This window comes from Ostrea edulis, chromosome 6 (genome assembly GCF_947568905.1).
Source record: "Ostrea edulis chromosome 6, xbOstEdul1.1, whole genome shotgun sequence".
Lineage (NCBI taxonomy): Eukaryota > Metazoa > Mollusca > Bivalvia > Ostreida > Ostreidae > Ostrea > Ostrea edulis.
Genome location: NC_079169.1, coordinates 22,493,892 through 22,500,378, shown reverse-complemented (window position 1 = coordinate 22,500,378; position 6,487 = coordinate 22,493,892). Strand labels below are relative to the sequence as shown.

Here is a 6,487-nt window from a genome sequence, read left to right as displayed (position 1 = left end):
ATTTGGCACATTGAAACGCTAAAATCAAAAAGAAATATTTGAGTTTTGAAAGGTATATTTTTCAAACTTCAATTCTTATGCGGCAAAGCTGTGAATATATTTACCATCAATTCATTGCTAAAGATATGGTGATATTAATATTCATCTCAATAAGAGAGAAATATGAAAGATGCATAAATGGAGTAGCAATATGTATGCCGTTCACGGTGTTACTCTTTATTGACTAAAAGGAAAATAGTGAGTAAATACACTTTTCATCAACATTTTAAAAATTCTAGGAAAGTGTATGCAACTTGGAATTACATTGTACTAATAATTGACTGAAAAATAACCTGTGTAAGAAAATTGCACATATTACCTTTATCAAATTTACTAATTTAAAGGCCAGATAAGGATAAAATTCATATATAGCCACAATTACATTTTCATATTCTTTATTTTTACTGTACATTCTCCCTTAACAGATGGTTGGCTGAAATTACAATTTCTGTGAAATTCATCCACTTTGTTTCATAAATAATTATTGTTTTTGTTGCCTGCTACGAAATTATGTTTTCACATAGGCATAGTTGACAATAGGGAAAGCTTTCAACTGGCCTTTGTCTGCTAATAATGAGCATTAAATACAGATATTAGACAAGCATGTAAACTGTCGATCATCTGACTATATGTATATAACAGAAGTAGGTCGCGTTGGCTTTAGCATGTACGATTTAGATTTAAATACCTATTTACCTTTGAAATATTTATTAATGGGGAAACTCTACTGTCTGTTACCTTTTGTGAATTTAGATCTATGCCAGACACCGGGGGTGGATGCCTTTGAAATATTTTCCATGTTATGAAATATTAACGAGGGGTATAAACTTTGATAAGAAATAATCTTCTGAAGTATATGATACAATAATATAATATGATCTAACTAAGCTATTTTTGTTGCAGAAGAGTGATTAAATTCTAATCGCAATTCACCTCAGGCAAAAACATAAGTTGCACTTAACTTAAAGGACTTTATTAAAATTTCCAGTTTACAAAAAAGTTGAAGGCCTGATTTTTTAAACTGTTCAAATTTCTAAGAGAAATTTCTTTGTGAAAATTCAACCAATTCTCCAGAATTGAGATTTTGTGGTAGCTGTCGAATCGGGTTTGTCGTAATACGTCCGAAGAAAGGTCCTTCCGTTTCTCATGAAATAGGGCATTTTACCAAATCGAAACATCCCTCTTTTAGACGGACTTAGTGGCTCTTCTGAATCGTTGTCCAAAAACTGATCCTGTATATTATCATCGGTGTTTCCTCCCATATTAAATCCGACCCTTTGTTCTTTGGCAATTAGATCGGGAATATAATCTTGTCTATGCAACATATTGCCAACTCTATTGATAAACACATCATCCATGCTCGGCGAGTGACTCTCTTGAGATTTTCCGATTCGAAAGAATCTACTATAGGTTCTTTTTTGTGGAAGAAATTCCTCCAAAGCATCGTAATAACCCGGTCTTTGGTAGTCGTATACTGGTATGGCGGAGGCGCTCATGATTAGAAGTGTTATTCTAACAAACCAGATTCGAAAGATCGCTGTCATTATTGTTATTCTGAAAAAGAAATCAATAAGTATGTATTAAATTCCTCAATTATTTTTGGAACTATATTGAATAAAAGTCTGTTCTGGACAAAACGAACTGGGACACCTAAATATAACGAAACAGCAAAGTAAATGGAAAAGCTTCTTTAGTTGGAAAATGTCATCTGTTTCACGTCCTCTACAGGAATTCATATGAATGAATTCAATTTACAGTTATAATTACGTAGAATGATTTTGTCGAGAAATCTCAAGAAGATTTGAGTTCTCCACGCGTGAGAAAAGAAATGTTTTTGACATGGTATATAATTGTTCAAAATTGCCGTGTTTATACATATTAGTAGATATATAAATTACCTATTTCAAACCGACATGTCATGACGAATGTTTAAGAATTATTGCATTCAGTAATGAATATTCAATACGTCTTTAAGCTAAGAATAACATAAAATGGAAAAAGGGAGGACCTGAGCGGTTTGCTGTCATTCATATCATTTGTTTTAGAAAGCAAGATAATGTAACAATCGATTTATCTCTATGAAATACATAATACACAAAGACGAGTAGACTTACTTTGATGATGATTGTACAGTCCAAATATTGCCTTTCAAAGTTTATCTGAAAGTTTTTAAAGAAGAATATGTCGCACCTTTAGTTTACATACACGAATATTGCGTCACCGTGAAAACAGTATTTTCAAATCTTACCAATGATATTTTTTTCATAAAGGCACAAAATTGAAGTATAGTAGGAGGCTGTGGGCAGTAGCAGTGCGACTGGTCGTTAGATGATTATATTGTCTCTTGACAAATTAAATTGTTTGATATCGGCGTAATATGACATGAAATATGATACCGCTGTAATCATGTGATGGATGAAACTCTATCTCTATCTATCATGCTGAGCCCCGTTACGCCTTTCTTACGTTAGCGTAGGGCGTAGTAGAAACTAGTATTAAACGTAGAATCGTTTTTCAGCACTTAGTAACATAATTCGTAATCACATGGTCAAATTCTGTTGTTGCATAATTGTGTAATTCTTTAAAGTTCTCTAGAGGTATAATGCATATATTAATGTAAACAGTGAAAGGCATAGGGTGTCGCATGTATTTGTGTTCGATTCTATAGGCATTTGGCAGTGATAACGAGAATTGCCTTAGATAATGGAATGGCTGAAATTGACATCTGCAGCGACTGCAAGCAAACGCTATATCATAGTGAACGTGTCGATTTCAATCACACTAGAATGAGTGGTCGAAACAGTACCAAACTCGCACGGGCTGTATTAATAGCTATATGAATTTTTAGGACGAATGACACACCAAAGGAATCTGATATGGATGGATAGTGGAGGATATGTACAATAATAATTTGAAATTAAAAACTTTCAAATTTACGTTTTGTAGTTAAAAATGCAGATTTAGTACAAAGTATTTTTAAAAAAAAAAATTTAAATCCCTGCTTGACTTCTATAGATCAGTAGTCAACATGTTCCCCCCTCCCCATCTATTTCATTATCAGCCGTCACGTTAATTAAAATGCTAAGCTATCCTGCTAAGTAATCAGATTTAAAAGGAATAAACAAGTATTGTTTATATTTTCATTCATGGTTCAAAAGGAAGTCGGCTATCAAGATGATATGGTATTTCTCCTTGAGCATGTAACCCGCCTTTGTGATATTTCTATATTTCATTCTATAACAGCGAAATATACTATTATTATACACAGGATCGTTTAGGAATGAATTAAATGTCTCTTCTTAGAATGACATCTTGATTTGATATACTAGTGATCTAGCAATCGTTATCTTAAAACATGATTTAGGTTGTGGTACAGGGTGTTAGAATTAAACATCAGCCCTAGCATCTGTACATACCTGAGAGATTGTTCCAGTGCGTAAAGCTCCTCCAATAATTACCTCTTTCTGTGTACTTTGCTCCTATTGTAGTTTTTCAAAGCAAATTTATGAGGAAAATCCCTAGTGATGAGTGTCCTGTCGTGATCAGTTTACAACGTGGAAGGACGAACGAAAACCTACTACAACTTTTTTTTTCAAATTTTTGAACATTCTTTTTCTTACTAATCCTTTTTTCGAAAATTGTTTTTAAGTAAATACATACGACTAATTAAGTATATGGGCTATCGAAGTGCGTCTCAGCCTCGAGTGTTAAGTGAAAGAGTATTAATTATATTCGGTGTCTTAATTATCACATACTTTTGTAAAGTACCCACTTCATAATATCTCTTCAAACTTTCATAATAAAAGAACATATCTAACGGACAAGAAAATCGTATTATTGAATTATCAAGGAATATAACCAATTTATATATTAATGCCATTACTAGTATTCCCAGCAGTATATATGATAAAGCTACTACACAATACAGTGAGGAAAAGCTCATGTGATTGAAATGAGATACTACAGCCCCTAATATAGATCTAACTCATAAAATGGTTTGACAATATTTGATTAAGTATATACATATTTGATTATTTGTACAGTTTTGCAATAGATTATCATTTTGCCGAGAAAATATGAACATGCGTAACTTGAACATTGACTTTATTTGCCTTTTACCCAGGACTGTCGATTTTCTTAGAAAGTATTCAAAGTTACTTTTAGTAAAAGCAGTTCAAAGATCGGCAGGATAGTTTTCTTGCCATTATTTCAAAAGAATTTAATCCTTAACTCATTGTTGTGTGAAAGTGAAAATTGCACCCAGTGACATAAAGTTGAATTTTATCCATAATTCATGAGATTAACCAACTCACATTAGAAAAGAAAATCCATAGGGAAAGGGAAGCAGGAGTTTCTACAAAGTATCTCAATACCAGCATTTCGAAACAGTCAAATCAAATCAAATTAGAGGGATAAAAAGAATCGAATTGGACAAGATTTGTATCAATCCTGAACGTCATACTTAACTCTATATAGAAATGCATGTACATTCAATTTGATCTTTTTATATAGAATTTAAATCTTAATGGGAAAGTGTTTTACCTTATCATAATTGTTGCGGGCGTTTTAATTCTGATACAATGTAAACAGTTATAAGTTAAATCAGCTATTAAACAGGAAAGGCATTTTTTTGTTTTGTGCAGTTCTAATCTCTATTCTGATAAAGTATCATTGCATGCGACTGTCCTATACGAACATAGGAAAACGCTAATGGCCTCTAATTTATCGTATATGCACAATTCAGTATCGGAGCTTTATCAATCACCCTGCTAATCTATTTCCCTATTGCTTTCACGCACTAGTTCCGCCTCACTGCTTATGATGGATTGCTCTCAGGGTATCGTGGTCCAATATTTGTTGAAGGAGAGCATGTAAACATGACTGCTATTTCGGTTACTTGTCATTTGTCTTCGGTGTTTACTGAAACCTTCATCGTGGATAATTACCCGCCACTTTTTGTTCTTTGAAGAAAGAACACAAAGTTTAGAACAATTAATCTGTTCATCTGAAGCCCTCCAGGAACAAAGCATACAGTGTAATATCTTCTCTCATATCAAAAAATGTATGTTAATCTTAGAATTAAAACAGGATATTAACATTTTGGTAACTAATTTTAAAACAGGAAAGCGAAACCTATAATTTCTTTTATTTAAATGATAGAAGATGCATAATATCAGAGAAAGGAGGTCTAGAGGAAGAATAAAAAGATAGATATCGTGCCGAGTACTCAGGCATGTGGATTTACATTGTGCAGGGATCAGTGTGTAGTGGTTATCGGTACATTTTGTTGCTCAACATCAAGAGTCGATATCTTTCTATGTAGTACAGTATATGCTGCACATATTACATATATGTCAGATTATTTTACCTCCCTTCTAGAATATTTCACACATATTGAGACATCACCAACTGTAGTCAGATTGTAACGAAAATAATTGCATGAATTAATAATCATTTTGTGTTTATTTAAGACGTAATTGTCATTTTTGAAAACATAAGAGTGTATGACCTGCAAAACACTGGAATGCCGGCGTGAGGCGTTGCAGTTTATACCTGCAAGTATTTTCGAAACTGAAGTATATTTCTTAGATTTACACTTTATTTCCATTTCTTTCGTAATTCACAACAGTTAAAATAGACGTACTATTTTCATTTGCATTCATACTCACATTTTTTACAACAGCAACGCATTCATGAGTAAATGGCCGTCATTACAATTTGTAACATTGAAAATGTAAATACATGTATAAAGTAATTAGGGATGGTGGTGTACTTATCCTATCTCCTACAACATGGTTAGTTGTTTTTAATTAAAATTGTAAGAGATTTTTAGCATTATTGCATGGCAAAAATGGCATGCTAAAATTACCATAAAGGACTTTAATATGCGTTAGACCAAATCTAGCCCTCTAAAATGAAATCTAATGTATTTAACAATGATATACAACATTTTTGTATATGTTTCTTTTCGAAAAGCATAAATAAACGAAAGATAAAACATCGTAAAATAATTACTAGTCTTTCATGGATTTTAACAACTTTGATTAAAAAGTGAACGTTTTTGTGCATTTTTCCTTTCTGCAAATATAGATCACATTGAAAGCCATTATTCATGTTGTATATTGCATTAGATAGTTACATCAATGGTCTAAAAAAAAAACATTCTCATAAACGAGGTCGTTCTGTATTCAAAATAATGATGTCTTCAGCCAAAAATAAAAACAAGACTGCAAACGGTGAGATGCTTCATTTCAGACGCAATATTACAAGATCTATTGTCGTGACAGTAAATATGTTCACGGTTTTAAAAAATATAAAATTCATGTCTCAAAGATTTCAAAGCCAAATTAGACCCAAACCATATAAAGATCCTACCCTCCCTTTCTCAAGGCTTTTGTTTGTTTGACATCCTGTTCTCCAGTCTTTTAGGACCTCAACATCTATAGGT

At 32.6% G+C, this 6,487-nt stretch overlaps 1 long non-coding RNA gene across 1 annotated transcript; it reads right to left on the bottom strand.

The window, feature by feature from the left end:
* Positions 1 to 996: 996 nt before the first annotated feature.
* LOC130047361 (uncharacterized) lies at positions 997 to 2,430 on the bottom strand. Its single transcript, XR_008796255.1, has 2 exons — positions 2,154 to 2,430; positions 997 to 1,593 (listed from the first exon to the last, which is right to left on the bottom strand). It is a non-coding gene; the product is annotated as an uncharacterized LOC130047361 (long non-coding RNA).
* Between the last annotated feature and the right edge of the window lie 4,057 nt (positions 2,431 to 6,487).